The 19,151-nt window shown below is 41.4% G+C and overlaps 2 pseudogenes; both read left to right on the plus strand.

Annotated features, from left to right (window-relative positions):
* The first annotated feature begins 825 nt into the window (after positions 1-825).
* LOC106022586 lies at positions 826-4,373 on the plus strand (annotated as a pseudogene).
* A 9,098-nt stretch (positions 4,374-13,471) lies between these two features.
* LOC121135377 lies at positions 13,472-14,548 on the plus strand (annotated as a pseudogene).
* Positions 14,549-19,151: the final 4,603 nt, after the last annotated feature.

Here is a 19,151-nt window from a genome sequence, read left to right on the forward strand (position 1 = left end):
AAGTATACGGAGACTTGGGAGAGAAAGGGGATAGAGAACGTCCTTAAAAAATTAAATAAGAAATAATGTAATAAAAAAACATATAAAGATGGAAAGTGCATAATGTGTGTGGATACTGGATGTTATGGCTTTGTCTTTGAATTGTCCAATTGCTGAGGAAAGAGCAACAACTGCTAACAGATATTTGATTATAAATGCTGCTGGATTAATCTAACCTATGGATTTTAAAAAATGCTTTGACTTCAAAATTTAAGTCTAAGGACAAATTACTTTGGAAAAGAAGCTTTCTTTTTGTTTCCACAGAAAATGAAAAGCCGTGGATTCCTTCCAGACAAATATGGTTTGATGAAGCAAGACCCACTGAAGCAGTGGCCCAGTTGATACAACATCCAAGACATCTTGGATGATGCAGTCATGCAGACAACTACAGCCAGGATTTGGACAGGTCTCTGAGTTTTCTTAAGATCCCTACTTTATTGACAGCACCCCCAAACAGCAAGAAGCTGTTCGGAGAGGACAACGCCCAAATTCCCAAATATTGTTTATAAATGTTTGTTTTTATTTAATGGGGTTGGTTATAAATGGTTAATGATCACAACCAATGTCTTTCTAAATGAAAAAAAGGAAATATTATATAGAAATGAATACTTTATTGGTATTGGTATTGATTTTGATTTATTGTTACAAATTTAAGGTCAATTTTGTTATGTGTATATTTCTTGTCTTTTTTGATATTGTGTTTATACAGCTCTCTTAAAAATGTAATGTGTAATTAAATACAGATTGTAGTCACCTGTAATAGTCAAAACTTATAGTTAGGCTAGTTAGGTTTTCTAGATATACAGAGATATATTTGAGATGGATAGTCTTCATACCTTTCAAAGACCTACAGAATATGGCATTTAAAATGGTTTAGGGTTTTTCATGGCAAAGAGACACAATTGCTCCTGGCAACACAAATTACTTCAGAGGGGAAGATGGGCATCAAAGAAACTTATTATGCAGTTTTCCTTTGACATGGCAGAAATAGCTATTTGGGCAAGAAACTGCTCTTGTCTGGACTGTTTGCATGCTGTCCAAACTGGACATACAGGACCCACAGGAAAGTGACTGCTGAACTTGAAAAAAAAAAAGATGGACAGTCTCAGCGTTCCTGCTTCGTGGAAGAGTCTACCAGACATTCTGCAGGATACAGAGACAAATGACTTACAAACTGCCAATACAGATGGAACAGTTTTAAATTTCCTGCTTCACTGAGAAATCTTCCAGACACACTATGTCCTATGGGCTGAAGATAGAGGCTCCACTGTTACATAGAAACTTCAGCTACCTGTCCAGACATTGAGATGTATCTGTCAGTTATAGAGTTTATAGATTATCCTCATATAGTCTTTGATGGAGTTTAAGACAGATAGTTATGCTTATAGTTTTCCTTAGTTATGATAAAAGATAAGTAATAAACTTTAGACTCACAAAGATAGGACAAATGATAGAATATTTTCTTTAAATTTTCCCAAATGTTAATGACTAAATATTGTTTACTATAGTTCTTACTTAATGTTTTGTTATATATAATTTTACTATGTTAAAGTTAAGACACTTCTTTTTATTTAGACAGAAAAGAGGAAGGAGATAATGGGGGATGTCCTTCTGTATATGTTTCTCTTATTTGTTGATAAAGAAAACACTGTTCAGTCAATGACTCAGGAAGATAGGCAGGAAGGGGAAGTGAGGGGAACACTGAGAAGGGTAGGCAGGAGCCCACCAGAGTCACAATGCTGCTGGAGGAGAAACATCATGCTGGGCATTACTGAGTAAGCCACAGTCTCATGGAAATGCATAGATTAATAGAAATGAGTAAAAAATTAAAACAGACCTAGCCAATAAGAAGCTGCCAACAGTTTCAGAATTAATATGACATCTGTGTGTTCATTTGGGGGCTCTCAAGGGTGGCAGGACCCTGCCAGGACAAAGAACCTTTCATTACATATTGTTAGGGAAGAAAAGTTCTTTAGGAAGAATAAAGTGACTCATGAGTGAAATTACAGATGGAACAACTGATTTCCACAGACAGTGACCCCATGGCCTTGTCAAGTGAAGCTACTGCATCAAAAATCATGTGTCTGGTGGGTTGACCTGTTAATGTGAACACCTACTGTGTCTCTCATGGCCCCTGACAGAACAACAGAAGTATAAGAATGAATCCTTCAAATACCAGAAATAGGCTTTTCAATTTACCAGCACCTTCAGGTACTGAAACCTCTTCAGTCAGTCCCTCTTCTGGGAGCTTGGAGGGTACTGAAAGCCCAAGGTGTGAGCTATATTACAAAGTTAAGGAGATAAAGGCATTTTATTATACTGATTCATCAATTGAGAGTAGCAATATATGAGGACCCTGTATATAAAACTTTTGATGATTTGTAAGAAAATAAGGGAAATTATGCTCTTAGCAACTCTGGATAAATTAATACAGGATAGGGATGAGTTCTGTGATAAAACTGACCAACTTCTAGCATTTCAGACTACTGTGAAGGACCATGAAGAACTTAGTGATAAAATTGACCAGCTCCAGATGTAAATAAACAGTCCAAATGTTTCTAAATGTGCCCTGGAAGAGAATCTTCTCTCCTGCTTAAGTTGTAGAAAATCAAACTGAAGTCCTCATTGTAAGGTGAACTGAATTGTGGCAAAAATCCAAGTCCTGGCCTCAGACAGTGTAGACATTGGAAGTAAGGGTTCTAATTGGTAAAGAATGAGATCCTATACTTGGGGCGGAGGATGCTATTGTAGCTGAGAACTTGAATCCTCAGAATCTCAAGGGTTTATCTTACCTGAGAAAGTAGTACCATGAGTGCCACCTCTGTAAATAATGTCTTTTCCACATTTTATGAGGAAACTTGTAGTAGAATCTTGTTCCATTAAGAAGTTGGGGGACGATGCGGGTCTGGGAAATTCATGTGGAGGTCAGCGTGAAAGCAGGTGTGAGTGGGTGCCACAAGAGGAATCTTGGCTGTCATAGTGTTGAATCCATCGGAAAGTCCGGCCTGACTTTAGCAGTTGCAGGAGGCGTGGTGAACTCTGCTTTATATAATGTCGATGCTGGGCACAGAGCCGTCATCTTTGACCGATTCCGTGGAGTACAGGACATTGTGGTAGGGGAAGGGACTCACTTTCTCATCCCTTGGGTAAAGAAACCTATTATCTTTGACTGCCGCACACGACCACGGCATGTACCAGTCATCACTGGTAGCAAAGATTTGCAGAACGTCAACATCACACTACGTATCCTCTTCCGGCCAGTGGCCAGCCGGCTTCCTCGTATCTACACCAGCATCGGTGAGGACTTTGATGAGCGGGGACTGCTATCCATCACCACAGATATCCTCAAGTCAGTAGTGGCTCGCTTTGATGCTGGAGAATTCATCACCCAGCGAGAGTTGGTCTCTAGGCAGGTGAGCGATGACCTCACAGAGAGAGCAGCGACATTTGGGCTTATTTAGATGACGTGTCCCTGACGCATCTGACCTTCGAGAAGGAGTTCACAGAAGCTGTGGAAGCCAAGCAGGTGGCTCAGCAGGAAGCGGAGAGGACCAGATTCATGGTGGGAAAGGCTGAGTAGCAGAAGAAGGCGGCCATCATCTCCGCGAAAAGCGATTCCAAGGCAGCCGAGCTGATCGCCAACTCCCTGGCAACTGCAGGTGATGGCCTGATTGAGCTGCGGAAGCTGGAAGCTGCTGAGGACATTGCTTACCAGCTCTCGCTCTCTCGGAACATCACCTACCTGCCAGCCGGGCAGTCGGTGCTCCTCCAGCTTCCCCAAAACTTCAGTAGATCCCAGCATCTTCCTGGAAGATGGGGCAGTTCAGCTGGGACACGAGTCATCTGTTCTTCCAACTGGTATCGCTGACACTTGTGCCTACAGGGTCTGATGATGTTCTGCAGAGGGCTGCCCATGGGGAGGATGCTGGAGTATGTGGGTTTGGATGGCAGGGTGGGTCTTGTGTGGTCTTAGTCGAGTGGGTAGCGGTGGTGGTAGTGCAGCCTGCCTACAGGTCTCTATTCTGGTGATCGGCTGCTGGGATCTACTGAAGTTTGTTTTTTGTTTTTGTTTTCTTCCACTTGTCCTTGTGCCAGACCTTAGGTTTACAGATGTTGTTGCTCTATTGGATGAATTAGATGCCCGGGCAACCAGCCTTGTTTCATGACTTAGAAGCAATCTCAACCATCTGTCTCTTCCACAGAATATCAAACTAGTGCACTATATTGATGGCATGCTGCCTGAACCAAGTAGGTGGGAGGGAGAAACCACTTTAAAATCATTGGTAACATATATGTGCAACAGAATATACGAAATAAATCCAACCAAAATTCAAGGTCCTTCTGCCTCAGTAGAACTCCTAGGAATTCAGTAGTGTGGGGCATGCTGAGATATTCCTTCTAAGGTGAAAGATAAGATGTTGCCCCTGGCTTCTCCCACCACCAAGAAAGAAGCACAAGGCTTAGTGGGCCTACTTGGATTTGGAGACAGCACATTCGCCACTCGGATGTGTTGCTATGGTCCATATACCCAGTGAGTAGGATATCCACTACCTTTGTGTGGTGACTGGAACAGGAGAATGTTCTTCAACAGTTCCAGGGTGCTGTACAGTCTGCTCTGCCACATGGACCACATGATCCAGCAGACCCTATGCTACGAGTTTTCTTTCCTGCCAGGTTCTGCAGCCACCCTGCCCCAAATAAACACACAAAGACTTATATTAATCATTAAACAGTTGGTTGCAGTGCTGGGTGTTGTTAACTCTGGGTTGAAGAAACCCACCCAGTTAGACTGCGGAAGCACTGGGTCAGCCACATGGACCAGTCGCGGGAATCCACCCATGCATGTTGGAGTGCCAACTGAAGGGAGTGTTACCTAATTCACTAGACCCACGATAAATGATAAATGGGTGTTTTATCTTAGAACAATTTACACAGAACAATAAAGAACCACCACAGTGTTTTCTCTGCCCTTCTGATCCGATCCGTGACCTAAGAGAAAAAGAGACCATACCTCACGCTTTCCTCTCTCTGCTTCTGTCCACAATTGAAGCCACACCCAAAGGGAGTTTGGCCACCATTACATGTTCACAGGCAAGATACTGCTACAGTTGGCCGATGTCTAGGGCTTCTTATTGGCTAGCTCTATCTTAATCATTAACCTATAACTACTAATCTATGTATTTCTACATGGCCTTATCTTACCAGAGAACATCTGGTGTGTCCTATCCTCCTGGTCCCTCCATGGCATCTTTTGAGGTCTCTCTCTGCCTACCTTTCCCAAAATTCCTCTTATCTCTTAGTCCTGCCTATCTTCCTGCCTCTATAAGTCAGTGTTTTATTCACCAGACAACAAGAGAAACATATATAAAGAAGGACATTCACCCATCAAGTATCAGTAGCAGATAGGGATGTTGCTTGGGGCCTTTGACAGGCTGCTATATGTGAATCACAGAAGAGACCGTGGGACTTTGGAGCACAGGTTCATCATCATCTGCAGCCAACTATCCTCCCTCTCAAAGATATCTCTTGTGGCCCCCAGGTCATGAGAGTGAGAGAACTAGCCCTGCCTTTTTCCAGCTACAGTACACAGGAGAGCAGGTGCTGTAACCAGCCTGGGCAGCATAATAGAGTTGACCCTGTTATTGTGGTGTTGGGGGGAAGTAACACACCCATTTGAGGAATGTCTTGTGTCCAGAATCTAAATAGGCCCACTAAACCTTGTGGTTCTTTCTTGGCAATCAAAGCTGACCCTGTTGACCTGGTCACAGCTGAACCATCCCTGAGGGAATGAGAGCAGAAGAGCTGACCCTGGCGCCCTTCATACGCTACCTACAGCAATTGGGAGAGAGGACCCTCCTCCTTGCCTGAGCAAAAGAGTAGAGCTGGCCCTGGTGATGTGAGTGAGGGGTGCCTGGATCTGAGGGCCCAAGAGCAGGAGAACTGGCCCTTATGCTCTACTTGCTGGGTTGGCTGAGCCAATGCTGGAGAGTTCATCTGGGTAGTGACGATTAAAGAAAGCTAGCAAGCTGACCGACCCAGCTGCCACCAAGGCCTAGAACCAGGGCTATGAGTTGGCTCACCCCAACATCCACCTCATCTATGAACTTTTGAAGCAAGTGAATGGGGCATGGCCATAGACCCAAAACAGCAGGACCTCCATGACACAGGACAATCAGATATCCAAGAGGAGCCCCTGTAAAGAGAAGCTTTTTCTTTGAGAGAAGCCTTCCCGCCAGCCTGGTTCTAGAGCTGCATCAGTCCCAAATAAACACACAGAAGGCTATATTAATTATGAAGCTGTTGGCCTTGCTTGTTTCTTACTGGCTAGCTCTGACTTATGTAATTACCCCATAATTGTTAATCTAAGTATGTTTCTTACCGGAGAATAGTTCCGGGCTTCCTACCCCATGGCGTTACATGTTGACTCTCTTGTGTTTCTCCTTCCCAGAGTCCTCCTGGACTCCTAGTCCCACCTATCTTGATTCCCTATAGGCCAGCAGTGCTTTATTGACATATACACAGGACTTCCCCCCCAACAAGCCCCAGTGAGAGTCTGTCATTGGTAGGGTAGCAGAAACCAGATGCCTCAGATCAGACCAGTGCTTCATGGTACTGAACACTTGCAAGTAAAGATGAACAGACTAGAGGGTAAACTGTGCCTCATAGGGCAACAATACAGCTTCCAAGACAGGAATCTTCTTTTTCTTTGTTTGAATGTTATTGAGCTTTTTGTTTTGTTTTGTTTTGTTTTTTTCTTTTGCATTTGAAATAGATTTTGTTTGGGGTGGTGAGGATGCAAGGGAAGATGGCAGGCACAAGCAGACAGGGAGACAAGTGGGATCAGAATGCATAATGTAAGATCCACACAAATCAATAAAAGTAAAAAAAAATAGCTCTTAGCCCCCTATTGGGCCTTAGTGGAAACTAAATGTTTCACAATGGGAAACCAAGTGACCCTGTGACCTGAGGTGCCTATTATGATCTGGGTGTTATGTGACCCACCAAGTCATAATAGGGCATTCGTAGCAGCAATCTATTATCAAATGGAAGTGGTACATAAATGATGCCCTAAAGGCAAATTACATGGAAGAAGTTGCCCTAATGTCCATGGTTTCTATTCCTGCAACAATGCTGTCTGCTGACAAGCATGATCTTTATTCTCATGGGGTATGCCCTAGTAATGGTTGACTGAGGGAGAGAAGACTACAGCGTGGTTTACTCATTGCACTGCATATTATGAAGGCACCAATCAGAAGTGGACAGTTGTGGCATCATAAGCCCTTTCTGGAACATTCCTGAGAGAAACAGGCAAAGGGAATTCTTCACAGTTGGCAAAACTTAAGAGTAGTACACATCATTACACAGCTTGTGTGAAGGAGAAATGCCCAATGTATTATTGTTCACTGACTCCCAGGTTATAATCAATGGGTTGGCTGGATGGTGAGGGATCTAGAAAGATCCTGACTGGAAAGTTTGTGAGAAAGATATCTGGGATGTATAAGGATAGATCTCTCCAAGTGGGCAAATACATGAAGATTCTTGTGTCCTATGCAAATACTCATCCAAAAGTGACTCAACTCAAGACTACTTCAATAATGCAGTAGATAGGATTACCTGTTCCATGGACAGTCAGCCTCTTTCTCTATCCACTCCCAATGTACCCACAAACGAAGTGGACATAGTGACAGAGATGGGGGCTATGCCTGGGTTCAGCAATGTGGACTTCCACTAACAAAGGCTGACATGTCTACAGGTGCTGCTGAGTGACAGATCTGTCCATAGCACAGACCAACATTCATTCCCAGATTGACTAGTTAGCACCCAGGTTGATAGCATTGAACCACATTTTCCATGGAAAGGACAATGCTTTGTACTTATTGGAGTAGATACCTATTTTGTTTATGTGTTTGTCTTTCCTACATGGGATGCTTCTGTCAAAGCCACCATCTGTGAGGTACAGAATGCCTAATCTACCATCATGGTATTTCATATGGAATTGCTTCTGACCAAGGAACTCACTTCAAAGCAGAGAAGTGCAACAGTGTGCCCACGATCATGGAATCCAATGCTGTTACCACATTCTCCACCATCGCGAAGCAGCTGGCCTTATAGAAAGAAGGAATGACTTTTTGAAGAAGCAGTTACAGGGCCAATGTCGTGGGAGTGGCCTGGAGGCCTATAGCAGGATTCTCCAAAGGCAGTATATGTAGGGACTCAGGCATTTTATTAACTCCGCCCCCTGATGACCAGGCACGCACAGTGTCATCACTATGTCGCTTGTCGAGGGACTCAGTGCGCATGTACACCATCCCCTTTACAAGCCACCAATCAACGCCCCCTCACTCTCTCAGCTCAGCACGGGTTGGTTACCCCTCACCTGTCTTTCCTTCCCTGTCCACCAATAAAACTCCACGTGGGACCATTGACTCCCGGTTTTTGTCTTGTTACTGGGTAAACCTAGACATTTTAACAACAGTATATGCTTTGAATCAGTGTCCAAAGTTTCTCCCTTAGTCAGGAACCAGCTGGACCAGAAATCAAGAGGAGGGAAAGGGAGGAATAGTTCCTCTCACTATCACCCTTAGCGCTCCATTTCTGTTTCCTTAGCCTTAAATTCTGCAGGTCTAGAGTTTCAGTTCCAGACAGTGGAGAATTCATGCCAGGAGCTGAAACAAACATTCCATTGAACTGGAAGATCACACCCCCCCCAAATGCCCTTAAACCAACAAGCTAAGACAGGAATAAACAGGTGAGGAAGAGTGATTGATCCAGCTTACCATGGAGAAAGTGGTTGCCTCTCCACAATGAAGGTTAGACGGATCATGTCTGCAGTGCAGGAGATCCTTTAGTCTATTAGTCTATTAGTTCTACCATGTCCTGTGATTAGAGTCAATGGAAATCCACAACTCCCTAATCCAAGAAGGATGATAATGAGCACAGACACATCAGGATGAAAGAAAGGGTCCCATCCCAGGAAAGGAGCCAAGACATGTTGAGAGTAGAGAAAATACAGAATGGGTAGTAGAGGAAGGTAGTACTAAACACTTGCTAAGGCCATGTGACCAGAAACATAAGGAAGATTATGGTTGACATTAGTGTTTCTATTATATTTTCCTAAGAATATTTTTGTACAGATATTTGGGTTTTCTTTCAACTTCTTTATCAAGTGATGTAGCATCAATTAAGACAATGTAAATGGTCACCATATTTAAATTCGAGATACTAAAGTCATGTTCCACAAAAGACATTGACACCTATTCTAAATTCCAAATGTGTTTGGTGTTGTAGAAGCACGAGTTATATCATGTTTGTAGTGATATTTTGTTTGTGTTTTAACAAATAAATTTTGCCTGAAGATCAGAGTGCAGGGCTAAACCAGTAGAGGTCAAGCAGTGGTGTGAATCACCTTTAAGCCCAGGATTCAGGAGACAGACAGATCTTGTTAGTTCGGGGACACCCTGGGCTACACAAAACTGATCCAGGGCAAAAGAGAAACACAGCTCACACAAAGTCAATCCCAGCACTTGGGATCACATGCCTTTAATCCTAGCACTAGGGAGGTAGAGGCTGGGCAGAGAGGAATGTAAGACAGGCAGACACAGGAGCTCAACGCAGTCTGGGGAGCAGTGAGTGCAGTCTGGGTAGTCAGTCTGAACAGTGTGAGGTAGCAGTCAGTCTGAGAATGCAGTCTGAGGAGGCAGTGTGGGACCAGGATGGCTCGTTTGGTCTGAGCATTGGTAGAGGGAAGAACTCCAATGGCTGGCTGCTCTGTTTCTCTGAGCCGTCAGCTTTCAGCCCCTGATAGCTGATTACGAGTTTTCAGTTTTAATAACAATTAGAGCTGGTGTTGCACGTGTTAGGTGTTATTATGATGTGGTTAAATACATAATGCATTTGTGATTGTAATTAGACAGTTATATAATGTTTAGGTGTTATGTGTATTGTTTTCATTTCAGAATAAATCATGACATAAGGAGATACGATTGTGTGTCAAGTTGACAGAGGATTTGCAATGGCTACTCTTGGTTGTCTAATTTTCAACACCTGGATTGAACTATAATCCAAAAATGGAGGGCACACCTGTGAGAGATTATTTTTCTTTGGTTTGAAATGTGTGAATTCACCACTAGTCCAGACCTTAGAGGTAACATGACAAATGCCTTTAATCCATATCTTGAGGTGGGAGGACCCACACCTCTGAAAATGATCATGAGGCTGGAAGACACTCCTTTAATCTGAGACCCTCCTTCTTCTGGAAGCCTACATAAGGGCATAAAAGACTGAAGTATCTGCTTCTAGTCTGCTTGCCCTAGCCTCTTAAGCTTATCCATAACTTCACTGGCATTGGAGCCTCTTTCTTTGGGATTCCATCATACAAATACACTTAAGGCCAGCTGAGAAATCCAACCTTGTGGACTAGGCAACGAATAGATTGTAGGACATTCTGTGCACCCCTAGCCATTTTTGGATTATCTGGACAGCAAGCTGTAAGTCATTCAGAGATATATATATATATGTATATATATACATATATATACAGACTGTGTGCATATGAGTGTATGTGTTTGTATCTGTCTCAAATGCCGACTATTCTCACTTCCTACCTCTCTTCTCTCCTAGTCCACAATTCCAACAAAAGTCTATTTTGTTCATCTTCGTTCATTTAGGTTTCAGACCCACTGAGATTGACCAGGGCCATCTGTGAGACTGTGGGTTTGGAGCTGTGTGTTGGGTCCTGCTGGGCTCAGCAGAGGACTGCAGCTAAAGGCAGAGATTCTCCTCCTACAATCCATCTATAGACAGCATTTGAGAGGTTAAGGGTGGGGCCCTGTGAGCCTTTCCCTTTCCTAGACTGACTGTGGTCTAGTGTGAGGTCAGTGCAGGTCAGTACCATTGCTGTTGGTTACTGATCACAGCAGCTGTATGGAGTCTAGAGAATGGCATGTCTGAGCCTCCCTTTCCCTTTTCATTTCCTTTCTTCTTCCTCTTCCTCAGTGTTCCCAGAGCCATAGAAGGGAAGGTGTAACTGGCTTTTGAGAGCTGGGACCATATACCTTATTTATTTTGTGCATCTGGGACAAGCAAGAGTTTCTGCACTCGCCACTGCATTAAAAAATTATTTCCTATAGTTTATCTGAAAGAACCTTTAGCAGGAATCACAGAAGACAAACCATTTCTGAGTTACTAAAATGAGACGACCCCCATCTAGTGGTGAAAACCGCGCGGGATGAACTCAGCCCTGGGCTGTTAGCAATGGGCTGATCACAGACTTCTGGAGACACCGATTTCTTTTCAAAATGCAAGTTCCTTAAATCCTCCGCCCCTGGCAAAATTGCAGTATTTGGTTTGTGCGTGCCATGTTTGTGTTGGTGATGGGACGCTGGCATCTGAATTTAGCCTGTTATCGTTTGGTGTAAGAAGTAGCCCGGGAGTCTGGTAGTCAAGTCGAGGTTAGGCTGCCTGTCTTTTCTCTGAAGGTTTCAGAACTCACTCTGGGGTCGACCCCGGGGTGCAGCGTTCTCCCGGATGCAGCTCTGGTCTAGGCTGCAGCAAGCGTGTGTGGAGTTTGTGCAGAGCGGGTCCAGGGCAGCCTGACAGCTGGAGCCCTGGAGAGACCGAGTGGGAGGGGCGGCTCCCTGGGGGCGGGGACACCTGTCAATCAGAGGTTATTAAGCGAAAAGAAACAGCGGAGTGGACTTAGGAAACTAATCAAGAAAACGAGCCAGTGGAAGGCGGTTTTGCAGCAACTAGGTGACCGGAAGTGGATTTAAAGTGGGAAGGCCCAGGAGGAGCTGTTCCAAAGAATTTGGCTACGCTGCAGGAAGGAGCCCTGTGGTCTGGAAGTAGGGGATGAAGCCCCAGCGCGGAGCTCGCAGACCTAAAACCTCTATCTATACAGTGTTCTGCCTGCACTTATCCCTGAGGATCAGAAGAAGTCACCAGATCTCATTGCAAATGGTTGTGAGCTACCTTGTGCTTGTTGGGAATGAGCTCAGGACCTTTGGAAGAGCAGCTAATGATCTTAAGCTCTGAGCCATCTCTCCAGCCCAACTGACTTGGCTTTAATTGTGATAAACATGCAAGATATACAAACTGAAAACACTAAATACACTGAAAAATTGGACAAGAAATGTCAATCGAGTAATCTTAACTGAATTGCTCTACTTTTTTTTTTTCATGTACAGAGAACAGTACTGTCTTGGACATAGCTATTCTATCTAAAAGTTCTAGCATGGGTCATTGCTACCTCAAAGAACACATGGATTATTGTATCAATGCAGGCATGGTCACCTGTATGGAAAGAATGAGATTGCCCTGGAATGTGGAGAGGAGAGAGAACCACAGCTAGGGTGGACTAGTGAATGAGCAGGACAACAGTGAAGACTTCAAGTGATGGAGAAAGCCAGAGCTGAGAATGTTTCTGTGATGTTCAATTCCACCTAAAATTACTCCTGATCTTTTAACTTAGTGTAGTGTCCTGGACCCAGGATACATCCTGTCTGCTATACCTGTTTGAAGGTGTCATGTCTTATTACACCTGAATTATGGTGACTTAATACTAGTTCAAAATGCAGTTTTATGTGACTATGCTAAAATCAGATTGGAATAATCATACAAAATTTTAAGTCTAATATGCGTCCATGAAGTAGGGTTATTCTCTAATTGCCTTCCTTGCATGTGTACTTCATATTATATTCTTTATTTTCTTAGCAGTGGAGAACATACAGACACAGTTCTGGGAAACAATCTCAGGAGTCAGTGTACAGACTAGACTTGAGGTTAACCCTGTGAGAAAATGTAAGAAACTGTAGTGTGTGGAGCTCAGATGGCAGCATTCAGAAATAACCAATGGCTTCCCATGACAGCCCTCACTCAAGTGATCTGGAGCTTGAGATGTTTCCATTACTTTTGAGGAATCTATTTTGTTTCTTTTTTATAGAGAGGAAAATAAACTCTCTCATGCTTTTGAGGAAGACCTTAGACTTCAAAGGGATTGTGTCTTCTGAACAGTACTCTTCATTGCCTGTCACTTAGTGTAAACACTATGAAGCTGGTATTCAATTAAACTCTTCTTCATCGGTTTCTGAGAAGAAATATTTAAAGATAGAGACAAGTATTCTAAATACAATCACTCAGTGACTTCTACTCCAAAACTAATTCACAGCAATCCATTGGTTTTTTTTCCTTCTTTTTACAGTTAAGAGTTTTTTGAGATGGATGAGATAGCTGTTAAAACTCACTGACCTTTGAAGACTGTCATGCTGTGTTTGTGAGAATCCATGCAATTACAGTGAATGTAAAATGTCCATTAATGTGAACTCTAATCTAAATAGTTCCAGGCTCACTTATGTTAAAAGAGAACTTAGGGAGATAGTCATATATCACATGTTTATTACTGGAACAAGCCCTATTAATCTGAACTGTACTCATTTTCAGAGAGAACTATTACAAATATGACCCTGTCCATCAGCATGTGAAGACTGAAAAAGAGTCTTGTCAGTGTGATGAGCTTGGCAAAGTGCTTCATGACCCCTCCACATGTGCACTTTATGGAAAAATTGAAACTACAGAAAACTCTAATAACTACACATGCAGGAGTCACAAGGATGCCTCTATTGACTCATCAAACCCAGACAGACGTGAAAGCATGCACACTGGAGAAGAACCTTGCCAACATAAAGACTGTGAGAAATCTGTAAATTTGTGTTCCAACATTACTCAAGATCAGAGAGTCTACACTGCAGAGAAAGAGTACAGACAGGGAGAATATGTTGACTATTTGGACAATAATACAGTCTTTTGCAACAACCAATCTATATTAGAGAGAAACCACACTGGTGTGGGAAATGTGAGAAATGCTTCAGTACTGCCTCAAGCCTCACTGTACATCAGAGAATTCATACTGGAATTAAACCCAACAAGCACAAGATTTGTGAAAAATCTTTTACTCAGCGTTCAAGTCTTGAAATACGTGAAAGACTTCATACAGGGGAGAAACCTTACAAATGCAAAGAATGGGGAAAGTCATTTCATCTGTTGTTAGTGTTTCATAGCCATCAGAAATTGCATACTGGAAGGAAACCTTACAAACTTAAGGAATGTAACAAACCATTTGTCCTCTATTCCACTTTCAAGAAACATCAGAAAATGCATACTGCTGGGAGGCACTATAGTTGTCAAGAATGTGGCAAGATTTTTCATCAGCTTTTACACTTTAAAAGCCATTATAGACTTCATTCTGGAGAAAAGCTTTTCAAGTGCAATGAATGTGACAGGTCCTTTCTCCACTATACATCATTGAGAAAGCATCAGAAAACTCATTCTCTAGAGAAGTTTCACAAATGCAAAGAGTATGGTAAGTCCTTTCTTGAATTATCACATCTTAACAGGCATTACTGGTGAAAAGCCTTACAAATGTGAGGTATGTGACAAATCATTTACCTGGGACTCAACTCTTAGAACACATCAGAAAATTCATACTGGGGAGAAACCTTACAAATGCATGGAATGTGACAAATCCTTTACAAAACACTCAGATCTTAGAAGATATCAGGAAACCCATACTGCAGAGAAACTTCCTAAATGCAAAGACTGTAACATAATCTTTATCCATATTGCAAGTCTTAGAAAACACCAGAGATGACATACTGGAGAGAAACCTTACAAATGTCTGCAATGTGACAGATCCTTTAACCACATGTCAGATCTTAGCACACATCAGAGAGTTCATACTGGACAGAGACCTTACAGTTGTCAGGAATGTGACAAATCTTTTGTCCAATATTATAGTTTAATCAAACATCACAAAATTCATACTGGAGAGGAACTTCACAAATGCAAAGACTGTGACAAATCCTTGACCCATATTGAAAATCTTAAAATACATCAGAGAGTTCATACTGGAGAGAGACCTTACAGTTGTTAGGAATGTGACAAATCCTTTACCACTTGTGCAAATTTTAGAAGACATCAGAGAGTTCATACTGGAGAGAGACCTCACAGTTGTAAGGACTGTTACAAATCCTTTACCAGTTGCTCAAGTCTTAGAACACATCAAAGACTTCATACTGGGGAGAAACCTTACAAATATATGGAATGTGACAGGTCCTTCAGCCAGGTCTCAAATCTTAGAACACATCAGAGAGTTCATACCGGGGAGAAACCTTACAAATCTATGGAATGTGACAAGTCTTTTACCCAGCACTCACAACTTCGAACACATCAGAGAGTTCACACTGATAAGAATCCTTATAAATGTATGGAATGTGACAAATGCTTTACCCAGGACTCACATCTTATTAGACATCAGAGAGTTCATACAGGCAAGACACCTTACAGTTGTGAGGGTTATGACAAATCCTGTATCAGTTGCACAGATCTTAGAAGACATCAGAAAGTTCATTCTGGAGAGAGACCTTACAGTTGTAAGAAATGTGACAAATATTTTGCTAGATGTGATCAACTTAGAACACATCAAAAAATTCATTTAGGAAAGAAACCTTACAAATGCAAAGACTGACATATCCTTTATATTGTTGGAGGTAGCAGGAGCATCTGTCTGAGCTGGAGTCCCCAGGCCCCACCTGGAGGAAGCAAGGCTGAACAGATTTGGTAGGTGCCCTGAATGAAGTCGCCTTGTGTGTCTTGACTGCTGAGTGTCCCTCACATTTGCTCAGTGCCCCCAAGAATCCACTTATCCTTGCCAGGGTCCCCGTACCTGGCACAGTCCTCCTAGGGTAGGCACCTGGGATTCTCTGCTCAAGTAGCGCAGCTCCTGGCCCTCGATGGAAAGACTGGGAAAAGGAGGAGAAGCCAAGGCATTCTAATTTGCATTGTCAAAATTATCTTTTAATGGCTCTCAACACTACACTTTATACTTCTTAGTGAGTTTCTTTTCTGAATCTGTTCACAAGAATAAATATAACTATATTGTCTTCAGCTCCATCAGAAAGCTAAGTAAGAAATATCTCAGTAAGCAGGAAGTGCAAACAATCAACCTCTAAAAAATGTGAGAAATGTTTCTTTTCTGAATCTGTTCACAAGGATAAATATAACTATATTGTCTTCAGCTCCATCAGAAAGCCAAGTAAGAAATATTATCTCAGTAAGCAGGAAGTGCAAACAATCAACCTCTAAAAAAATGTGAGAAATGACAACAGTTGGCTACCTGGACAGTCACTCAAGGTTCCTCTGCAACATTGGGGCATCCATGCTTGGCCTACAGGCCTAGCATATCTGATAGGCTTTTCTGTGAAGCAGGATTTTCTGAAAGGCTGTCCTATCTTGGCAGACTTCAGCAGTCCTTTCTTATGTGGCCTGATTGTCCCATTTGGATAGCATGCTGTCAGCAACTGAGGCAAGGGTACTTTCTTGTCCTGTGGCTAACTTACCACAAAGAAAATAAACTCCATGTGGAGTTTGTTCGATGTCCGTCATTTCTTTGAAGTAGATTGTTGCTGCCAGGAGCAGACATATCATTGTCAGAAAAAAAAAGCTATTTTATTAAAATATCTTAAGTGCCATATTACATAGATCTCTGAAGTGTATTTAAGGATGACCTGTATGTCTAAAATATAACTGTTTGACATTTTAAAAAATACCTAATATGGCTACAAGTTTGATTGTAACAAGTGAATAACTACTAATCTGCATTTATTATCCTAAATAGTTGGTAATAGTAATTTTCAAGGACTAGAAATTTGCATTACACCATTAAATGAACTGTATAGGTACAATACCTTGAACAAGAGTAGAAATGTCTGTAGAATATGTTCTAACAAAAAATTACCCTAAATTTGTATTAGTATAAAAAATCCATATCAATATAAAATATATAAAACTATTATTTGATTTTTTTGTTTTAAAGGTAGATTCAATAATCTACCTTTTTGTCCTATTTATATATATCCCCTCTCCTCTTCAGAGTAGATTCAACAATCAACTCTTAATTATATCTATATCCCCCCTTTTTTCTTAAAAAACCCTAAACAATGACAAATATGCATAACCCAATGAAGAAACAAAAACAAACAAGCAAAAAAACAAACAAAAAAAACAACCTCTTGGGAATGTGAGGTAGTGTTCTTAAATTTACTTCCTGCTGTCTGGGGGCAACAGCATCTTTAGGAGGTCATAAAAAGACAAGAAATTTGGGTTAATTATCAAGTAGTGGGAGAGGTAGCTGTGTCATTTATTGCCCAGTCTCTGTGAAATGGGAAAGTACAAGGCTTGTCTCAAGTCCTGGCTCGAGTAGTCTGTGGGGCTGGATCATCTCAGCTAATCACCTTGAAGTTGTCCTTAACAATGTGTAGTCCAAAGCAGTGATGATCTCTTTAGATGATGATCTTAGTGGCATTATCACAGTCCTGGTGTAATTAGCATTACAGGGTCCATCTTCCTTTTGGAGACTTCAGAAGTAGCTTTTAGACACAGTCATGGTTTCCTGCAGAACACTTAAACATTTTATATGTCATATGCAGCATATAGATCTCCAAGAGATTAAAGGACCAATCCATTTTTATGTAATTTAATTACGTTGTATAATTCTTAGTTACCTGATAGAGACTCAAACCTGAAATCATGTACAGGAACCTAGATGAAGGCTTTTTTTTTTAAAAGAATTAGTTAGTACTCTATTTTTATTTTTATGTGTGTTGGTGTTTCTTTTGTATGTGTGACTATGCATGTTAGGATGCCAGATCCCCTAGAACTGGAGCTACAGAAAGTTGTAAGCTGTCATGTGGGTGCTGGGAATTGAACCCATGTCCTCAGGAAGAACAGCCAGTGCTCTTAACTACTAAGCCATCTCTCCAGCCCCCTAGTTAGTACTGTAATGACCGTTAATAGCATGACAAAAAGTTTAAGTTTAATATAAATTTTGTGATATTTATACCTTGAGAAAGCTGTTAAAGATTCAAAATAAAGCCAAAAAATTATGAGATTAGTGGCAATAAAATAGTCCTTAAATATTTGTTTTTCTTCTGTCCCATGTCAGGTGGCTCTTCTGACATGAGACAGAGATTTTGGATTTTACTTTAAGCAAGCATGCTTGGGTTTAGAGGAGGAGAAAGCCTCGCACCAATTCAAAAGCCAGCTTAATTTTCAATTGAACTGTGACTACAAAGAGGCCATATGTGTCATGTGTCTGCAAGAGAAAAGTAGAAACAACCATTTAGGAAGATTTATGAAATTTTGTACTGTTGAGGATTTGATATGCCAATAGATCAATTTACTCTTCTTGTGACATTATCTTTGGTTGGTTCCTCCTTTTTCTTAAAATGTCTCATTTGTCTAGTGGTCTTCAGATTCCTTAGCCGATGCCTTCATTATCCTAAAAGGCAAGAACAAAACAATTCCCCAACTCTAATTTTGTAGAGGTTCCCTTACGGTAAGTTATATCTGATCAAATGAAAAGGTTTGTTAGTTTTATAGATTAGTTTAGATTGAATGGTCATTCTGTTGGATAAACTATCATCTCTTCTAATTAAGAGGTGTCTCTTCAAATTGATTATCAATTTTGATGATATCCATATATTTTCTTCTCCTGTGAAAACAAAAGAAAAATCCCTTCCCAATGTAACATATGTCCTGGTTTCCATTCTGAGGTCAGTATATCTTTAAAGTATACCCGCTGACTTAATTCTGAGTGTTTCTATTATCTAATGTCTCTCTGCAGCTTTTATTCCTTTCTCATTAGTGTTCAGAAAATTCAAAGTTAATAAAGCATTATAAATCTATTTATGGGAGGCCTTTATTACTCTTTTAGCATACACTTTAGAGTTTGATTTGACCTTTCTATAACTGCTTGTCCTGTAGGATTGTGTGGTATACCTTTAATATGCTTTATTTTGTAAAAAGAAAAAAACTTTATTTTACTAGAGACATGCTGGAGCATTGTCACTCTTAATTTCTACAGGTATACTCATGATGGCCATAACTTCCAGCAAATGTATGACTACCAAATCAGCCTTTTCTAAACTCAAAGTCATTGCCCATGCAATATATATCAATGGAATGGTGAACATATTTGAATTTTCCAAATTCTACAAAATGGAACACATCAATCTGCCTGATTTCATTCCTTTGATAATCCGTTGGGTTATTTCCTGCAG

Source organism: Mesocricetus auratus, unplaced genomic scaffold (assembly GCF_017639785.1).
Source record: "Mesocricetus auratus isolate SY011 unplaced genomic scaffold, BCM_Maur_2.0 Super-Scaffold_100037, whole genome shotgun sequence".
NCBI classification, from domain to species: Eukaryota; Metazoa; Chordata; class Mammalia; order Rodentia; family Cricetidae; genus Mesocricetus; species Mesocricetus auratus.